Source organism: Oncorhynchus masou, chromosome 6 (assembly GCF_036934945.1).
Source record: "Oncorhynchus masou masou isolate Uvic2021 chromosome 6, UVic_Omas_1.1, whole genome shotgun sequence".
Lineage (NCBI taxonomy): Eukaryota > Metazoa > Chordata > Actinopteri > Salmoniformes > Salmonidae > Oncorhynchus > Oncorhynchus masou.
The window spans coordinates 469,403-478,374 of record NC_088217.1 but is presented as its reverse complement, the minus strand read 5'-3'; positions in this window follow the sequence as shown (position 1 = coordinate 478,374).

The window sequence follows — 8,972 nt, the reverse complement described above, 5'->3', positions numbered from 1 at the left end:
ATTTCTGTTAGGGAACACCTACTCTGAGAAATGTGTGTGTGCAATAACTCAATTCGCCCATGCATACCTTCTAAACATCTCACTTTTTAGAAACTTTGGGAAAAGGTAAAGTCTACAAAACGCAGTCCACTGTTCGTAACAGATTCTAGTTTTGGGAACAGAAAACTGTATGGAAATCAAATGTTTCATTACTAAGAAAATGTGCAGAATCTCACTCCATCTTCTCCCACTGCTGGCACCTGGGCTTCTTCTTCTTCTTCTTTAGGAATTGATTGCATCCAACTTTTAGGTGCATACACCACCACCTACTTTAAATCAAATCAAGTGTATTGGTCACATACACATGGTTAGCAGATGTTAATGCGAGTGTAGTGAAATGCTTGTGCTTCTAGTTGCAATAATGCAGTAGTAACCAACGAGTAATCTAACCTAACAATTTCAAAACTACTACCTTATACACACAAGTGTAAAGGGATAAAGAATATGTACATAAAGATATATGAATGAGTGATGGTACAGAACGGTATAGGCAAGATGCAGTAGATGCTATCGAGTACAGTACATACATATGAGATGAGTAACGTAGGGTATGTAAACAAAGTGGCATAGTTTAAAGTGTATTACATAAAGATGCAGTAGATGGAGTATAGTATATACATATGAAATAAGTAATGTAGGGTATGTAAACAAAGTGGCATAGTTTAAAGTGTATTACATAAAGATGCAGTAGATGATATAGAGTACAGTATATACATATGAGATGAGTAATGTAGGGTATGTAAACAAAGTGGCATAGTTTAAAGTGTATTACATAAAGATGCAGTAGATGATATAGAGTACAGTATATACATATGAGATAAGTAACGTAGGGTATGTAAACAAAGTGGCATAGTTTAAAGTGTATTACATAAAGATGCAGTAGATGATATAGAGTATAGTATATACATATGAGATAAGTAATGTAGGGTATGTAAACAAAGTGGCATAGTTTAAAGTGTATTACATAAAGATGCAGTAGATGATATAGAGTACAGTATATACATATGAGATAAGTAATGTAGGGTATGTAAACAAAGTGGCATAGTTTAAAGTGTATTACATAAAGATGCAGTAGATGGTATAGAGTATAGTATATACATATACATATGAGATAAGTAATGTAGGGTATGTAAACATTATATTAAAAACCTGTTATGGCTGCAAAGAATTTTCAAAACTTTTTGTTAAAAATCGCGTAACATTTCAACATCCTGCTACTCATACCAGGAATATAGTATATGCATATGATTAGTATGCGTGCATAGAAAACACTGAAGTTTCTAAAACTGGTTCAATGGTGTCTGTGACTATAACAGAACGAGTTCCGTGGTCAAAATCGCAAGAAACCCTGATCACAAAATCGACAAAGAAAAAATCCATCCGCCAGTCTCGGTATTGTCTATGGCTTGCCATAATTGATGGGACTGGGCTTGCAATTCCTACAGCTTCCACACGATGTCGCCAGTGTTGTGATTTCCAGGGACCTTTATCCTTGGTCAGATTAGTGAATGGGACATCCTGTCTTCGGGTCCGCACCTGGAAAAAAATGGAGGTGACAAAATGCACTTCGTTTTCCAAACTTGTAGCTATTGAATACAGATCGCTCCGTGATCAATTTGATCGTTTATTAACGTTTACTAATACCTAAAGTTGGATTACAGAAGTAGGTTGAAGTGTTTTGTGAAAGTTTATAGGCAACTTTATGAATTTTAAAAAATGACGTCACGTTGAGAAAAGTGACTTTTTCCCTGGATTTCACGGTGTTCATAAATTGACATTTTGGGTATATATGGACCGATTTAATCGAGATAAAAAAAGACCCAAATCTGATGTTTATGGGACATATAGGAGTGCCAACAAAGAAGCTCGTCAAAGGTAATGAATGTTTTATATTTTATTTCTGCGTTTTGGGTAGCGCCGGCTACGCTAATTTCTTTGTTTACATCCCCTTTGTGTGTTTCTGGGGGCTGCATGCTATCAAATAATAGCTTCTCATGCTTTCGCGAAAAAGCATTTTACAAATCTGACATGTTGGCTAGATTCACAACGAGTGTGGCTTTAAATGAGTACCTTGCATGTGAGTTTTAATGAAAGTTTGAGTTATATCGAGTACAATTAGTTGGCGCTCTGGATTTTCGCTGATTTGGTTCCTGTACAGGAACAGCAGCCGTAAAAGGTTTTAAGTAGCATAGTTTAAAGTGGCTAGTGATATATTTTACATCAATTCCCATCAATTTCCATTATTGAAGTGGCTGGAGTTGAGTCAGTGTGTTGGCAGCAGCCACTCAATGTTAGTGGTGGCTGTTTAACAGTCTGATGGCCTTGAGATAGAAGCTGTTTTGCAGTCTCTCGGTCCCAGCTTTGATGCACCTGTACTGACCTCGCCTTCTGGATGATAGCGGGGTGAAGAGGCAGTGGCTCGGGTGGTTGATGTCCTTGATGATCTTTATGGCCTTCCTGTAACATCGGGTGGTGTAGGTGTCCTGGAGGGCAGGTAGTTTGCCCCGGTGATGCGTTGTGCAGACCTCACTACCCTCTGGAGAGCCTTACGGTTGAGGGCGGAGCAATTGCCATACCAGGCGGTGATACAGCCCGCCAGGATGCTCTCGATTGTGCATCTGTAGAAGTTTGTGAGTGCTTTTGGTGAAAAGCCGAATTTCTTCAGCCTCCTGAGGTTGAAGAGGCGCTGCTGCGCCTTCTTCACGATGCTGTCTGTGTGAGTGGACCAATTCAGTTTGTCTGTGATGTGTATGCCGAGGAACTTAAAACTTACTACCCTCTCCACTACTGTTCCATCGATGTGGATAGGGGGGTGTTCCCTCTGCTGTTTCCTGAAGTCCACAATCATCTCCTTAGTTTTGTTGACGTTGAGTGTGAGGTTATTTTCCTGAAACCACACTCCGAGGGCCCTCACCTCCTCCCTATAGGCCGTCTCGTCGTTGTTGGTAATCAAGCCTACCACTGTTGTGTCGTCCGCAAACTTGATGATTGAGTTGGAGGCGTGCGTGGCCACGCAGTCGTGGGTGAACAGGGAGTACAGGAGAGGGCTCAGAACGCACCCTTGTGGGGCCCCAGTGTTGAGGATCAGCGGGGAGGAGATGTTGTTACCTACCCTCACCACCTGGGGGCGGCCCGTCAGGAAGTCCAGTACCCAGTTGCACAGGGCGGGGTCGAGACCCAGGGTCTCGAGCTTGATGACGAGCTTGGAGGGTACTATGGTGTTGAATGCCGAGCTGTAGTCGATGAACAGCATTCTCACATAGGTATTCCTCTTGTCCAGATGGGTTAGGGCAGTGTGCAGTGTGGTTGAGATTGCATCGTCTGTGGACCTATTTGGGCGGTAAGCAAATTGGAGTGGGTCTAGGGTGTCAGGTAGGGTGGAAGTGATATGGTCCTTGACTAGTCTCTCAAAGCACTTCATGATGACAGAAGTGAGTGCTACGGGGCGGTAGTCGTTTAGCTCAGTTACCTTAGCTTTCTTGGGAACAGGAACAATGGTGGCCCTCTTGAAGCATGTGGGAACAGCAGACTGGTATAGGGATTGATTGAATATGTCAATAAACACACCAGCCAGCTGGTCTGCGCATGCTCTGAGGGCGCGGCTGGGGATGCCGTCTGGGCCTGCAGCCTTGCGAGGGTTAACACGTTTAAATGTTTTACTCACCTCGGCTGCAGTGAAGGAGAGACCGCATGTTTCCGTTGCAGGCCGTGTCAGTGGCACTGTATTGTCCTCAAAGCGGGCAAAAAAGTTATTTAGTCTGCCTGGGAGCAAGACATCCTGGTCCGTGACTGGGCTGGATTTCTTCCTGTAGTCCGTGATTGACTGTAGACCCTGCCACATGCCTCTTGTGTCTGAGCCGTTGAATTGAGATTCTACTTTGTCTCTGTACTGACGCTTAGCTTGTTTGATAGCCTTGCAGAGGGAATAGCTGCACTGTTTGTACTCGGTCATTCGTCAATGTTGTTATCTGACGCAATACGAAACATGTTCCAGTCCACGTGATGGAAGCAGTCTTGGAGTGTGGAGTCAGCTTGGTCGGACTAGCGTTGGACAGACCTCAGCGTGGGAGCTTCTTGTTTTAGTTTTTGTCTGTAGGCAGGTATCAGCAAAATGGAGTCGTGGTCAGCTTTTCCGAAAGGGGGGCGGGGCAGGGCCTTATATGTGTCGCGGAAGTTAGAGTAACAGTGATCCAAGGTTTTTCCACCCCTGGTTGCGCAATTGATATGCTGATAAAATTTAGGGAGTCTTGTTTTCAGATTAGCCTTGTTAAAATCCCCAGCAACAATGAATGCAGCCTCCGGATAAATGGTTTCCAGTTTTCAAAGAGTTAAATAAATTTCGTTCAGAGCCATCGATGTGTCTGCTTGGGGGGGGATATATACGGCTGTGATTATAATCGAAGAGAATTCTCTTGGTAGATAATGCGGTCTACATTTGATTGTGAGGAATTCTAAATCAGGTGAACAGAAGGATTTGAGTTCCTGTATGTTTCTTTCATCGCACCATGTCTCGTTAGGCATAAGGCATACGCCCCCACCCCTCTTCTTACCAGAAAGGTGTTTGTTTCTGTCGGCGCGATGCGTGGAGAAACCCGTTGGCTGCACCGCTTCGGATAGCGTCTCTCCAGTGAGCCATGTTTCCATGAAGCACAGAACGTTACAGTCTCTGATGTCCCTCTGGAATGCTACCCTTGCTCGGATTTCATCAACCTTGTTGTCAAGAGACTGGACATTGGCAAGAAGAATGCTAGGGAGTGGTGCACGGTGTGCCCGTCTCCGGAGTCTGACCAGAAGACCGACTCGTTTCCCTCTTTTTCGGAGTCGTTTTTTTGGGTCGCTGCATGCGATCAATTCCGTTGTCCGGTAAGCAGCTTGGTTTGAAGAAATCAACTGTGGGAGCAATTATTAGGAAATGGAAGACATACAAGACCACTGATAATCTCCCTCGATCTGGGGCTCCATGCAAAATCTCACCCCGTGGGGTCAAAGTGATTACAAGAACGGTGAGCAAAAATCCCAGAACCACACGGGGGGACCTAGTGAATGACCTGTAGAGAGCTGGGACCAAAGTAACAAAGCCTACCATCAGTAACACACTACGCCGCCAGGGACTCAAATCCTGCAGTGCCAGACGTGTCCCCCTGCTTAAGCCAGTACATGTCCAGGCCTATCTGAAGTTTGCTAGAGAGCATTTGGATGATCCAGAAGAAGATTGGGAGAATGTCATATGGTCAGATGAAACCAAAATATAACTTTTTGGTAAAAACTCAACTCGTCGTGTTTGGAGGACCACGAATGCAGAGTTGCATCCAAAGAACACAATACCTACTGTGAAGCATGGGGGTGGAAACATCATACTTTGGGGCTGTTTTTCTGCAAAGGGACCAGGACGACTGATCCGTGTTAAGGAAAGAATGAATGGGGCCATGTATCGTGAGATTTTGAGTGAAAACCTCCTTCCATCAGCAAGGGCATTGAAGATGAAACGTGGCTGGGTCTTTCAGCATGACAATGATCCCAAACACACCGCCCGGGCAACGAAGGAGTGGCTTCGTAAGAAGCATTTCAAGGTCCTGGAGTGGCCTAGCCAGTCTCCAGATCTCAACCCCATAGAAAATCTTTGGAGGGAGTTGAAAGTCCGTGTTGCCCAGCAACAGTCCCAACACATCACTGCTCTAGAGGAGATCTGCATGGAGGAATGGGCCAAAATACCAGCAACAGTGTGTGAAAACCTTGTGAAGACTTACAGAAAACGTTTGACCTCTGTCATTGCCAACAAAGGGTATATAACAAAGTATTGAGATAAACTTTTGTTATTGACCAAATACTTATTTTCTACCATAATTTGCAAATAAATTCATTAAAAATCCTACAATGTGATTTTCTAGATTTTCTTTTGGGCATTTTGTCTGTCATAGTTGAAGTGTACCTATGATGAAAATTTTGGGCCTCTCATCTTTTTAAGTGGGAGAACTTGCACAATTGGTGGCTGACTAAATACTTTTTTGCCCCACTGTACATTTACATTTACATTTAAGTCATTTAGCGGACGCTCTTATCCAGAGCGACTTACAACTGTACCATGTTATTTTCCTGCCATGGTACTGACCAAATTTTTTGGGGGGGAAAATATACCATTGTTTTGTACTACCAGCATGTAGTGAAACATGAAAGCATGGTATTTGTTTACAATGTATTATGATGGTCTGTGTCCCACTGTTTTTCAGATAAAGTCACCAAAAACGTAGTAATTTATGGTAACGTAAACTCGTACATCGCCTTGGTCCGTACAATTGCCCTTATTTTAGCGCCCCCAAAACGTAATACTTCCAGATCAACTGTAATGTCAATACCATTGTAAAGCACAATTTCTCCCCTTTCCAACAGAATCAATTACATGACCTAAACACTGCCCGTTTCTGCATAATTCAAGCAGGCAATGAGCCCCGTCGGGTCTTTAAAAAAATGGCAGGTGGGAAGCCAAACTAATGCGTGATAGTGAGACGGAGAGATGTTGTGTGGGAAAATAGCTTTTTTTTTTTCTCTTGCTGTCCAACTTATCACCTTATCGCCTCTAAAATGTAAATGAAACACTATAAAGAGTTTATATAATGTGTCATTACATACCTATTTGAAGGTTGGTGTCGAATTTGAAATCAGGTATTTAGGGCGGTGCTAAAGTGATCTTAGAAATAAACAGCGGCTTTGAGAATGATGATCGCATGCAATGATGACGCAAAAAAATGACGAGTTATCCTCTCCTTACTGTCCATTTCTTGTTTTTAAAGGATGGGAGTAGTGCTCCACCTGGTGGAGAGAGATTGTAAGACATAAATAGTTGCTTTATGCTTGCTGTACTTTACGACATGACACGTCCCGAAGTAACGGAGGGTTCGTTTTTTCAACTTTTCTCCAATACTATAGAGCCATTACCATGTCGATCAACGCTTGAATAGAAACCTAGTTCACGCCCCCGATTTTGAAGTCAACACAGTCCCATTAGTTTTCTTTGTAGCCTCATTTGAATGTTGCGGTTGTGCACATTTGCACGGAATGGGGTGAGTTTACGTTACTCACATAATGCAACATTGACTACTCGCTCTGCAATGGCAAAGCGTAGGTCTAGTACCCTCTTAAACCCCTTTATCGCATAGTCAAAAACCACAACACACAGCCTAGTAGTGTAGTGTACCCTCTTAAACCTTGGGACCTGGATAGGGTATGGTGAGGAGAATGAAGGAAGTCTGAAACCTTGACGATTTAAAATAGTTAATCTGGTGCTTCTCTCTTCAATACAGTTCTCAGTTGGTTCTCTCTCATTCAACTGACTTGACTACTCTTGTACAATTGTAAATAGCCAACATAATCTTTTTATACTATTATTTTTTTACTATTTACTATTGTATCTAATAGAATTCTCAACATATCCCTAAAAACAGCAAGCTACAACGCTTCCCTTTGTTTACACTGTGAGAACGTTCGTTGGTTCTGTCGCCACGACTACGACAGGCTAGCTTGACTGGAGCTAATTTTAGCTGACGTTAGCTTTTATGCTAACATACAGTTATAAATGAATTGAACTATGACAACATTAACAAATAACAACAATCATATCATTACACTCCGCTTAACTTGGTGTCATATCCTATGCTTTCTAACTCTCTCACCATAATGACAACGTTTAAAATGTTTTGTTTTTAGATGGCTTGGCACTCCTGTTCAAACTGCCTCACTGACTCGTCAGGTTAGCACGAGCCACTGTAGAGGGAGACGCCTGAGGGCAACCACTGGAGCGAGCGGCTCCCCCTGCCGGCCGAAACATGCACAACACCCCTTGACTATCAATATTGTAAATTATTACAAAATGCCAAAGATTAGGCTACCATATATCTCACATTCTCCTACATTTCAGGTTATCAACATGGGGAACCAAAACATGAGCAAAAAAGGTACTGTAATTCTGTTGTCTGTGCCCAATTATGTTTGTACCATGTTGTGTTGCTACCATGTTGTTGTTGTGTTGCCATGTGTTGTTACCTTGCTATGTTGTTGTCTTAAGTCTCTCTTTATGTAGTGTTGTGTTGTCTCTCTTGTCGTGATGTGTGTTTTGTCCTATATTTATATATGTTGTTTAATTATCCCAGCCCCCGTCCCTGCTGGAGGCCTTTGCCCTTTGGTAGGCCGTAATAACTCCACCCTTAGGATTATTCAGCATGTCAACAACCATTTCAACAGTAACATCTGTTACCCCCAATATCTCTTTTGCCTTCTCCACAATAACCTTCGACCTGGTATTTCTGCTTTCCACAACCCAACTCGTATTGATAACCTTACCAATAAAGGCTATGAAGTCAACTTTATTCATTATCAAAGTGTCCTTTGACAGTCTACATTCATGAGCACCAGATTTCTGAACAGGTCTCCAAACCATGCCAGGGCCATCAGAAGCACCAGTCCTGACAGTAGGCCCACTTACTACAGGTACATCCATGTCAGCTCCATCAGTCTGACAGCAGGCCCACTTACTACAGGTACATCCCTGTAAGATCCATCAGTCTGACAGCAAGCCCACTTACTACAGGTACATCCATGTCAGCTCCATCAGTCTGACAGCAGGCCCACTTACTACAGGTACATCCATGTCAGCTCCATCAGTCTGACAGCAGGCCCACTTACTACAGGTACATCCATGTCAGCTCCATCAGTCTGACAGCAAGCCCACTTACTACAGGTACATCCATGTCAGATCCATCAGTCTGACAGCAGGCCCACTTACTACAGGTACATCCATGTCAGCTCCATCAGTCTGACAGCAGGCCCACTTACTACAGGTACATCCATGTCAGCTCCATCAGTCTGACAGCAAGCCCACTTACTACAGGTACATCCATGTCAGCTCCATCAGTCTGACAGCAGGCCCACTTACTACAGGT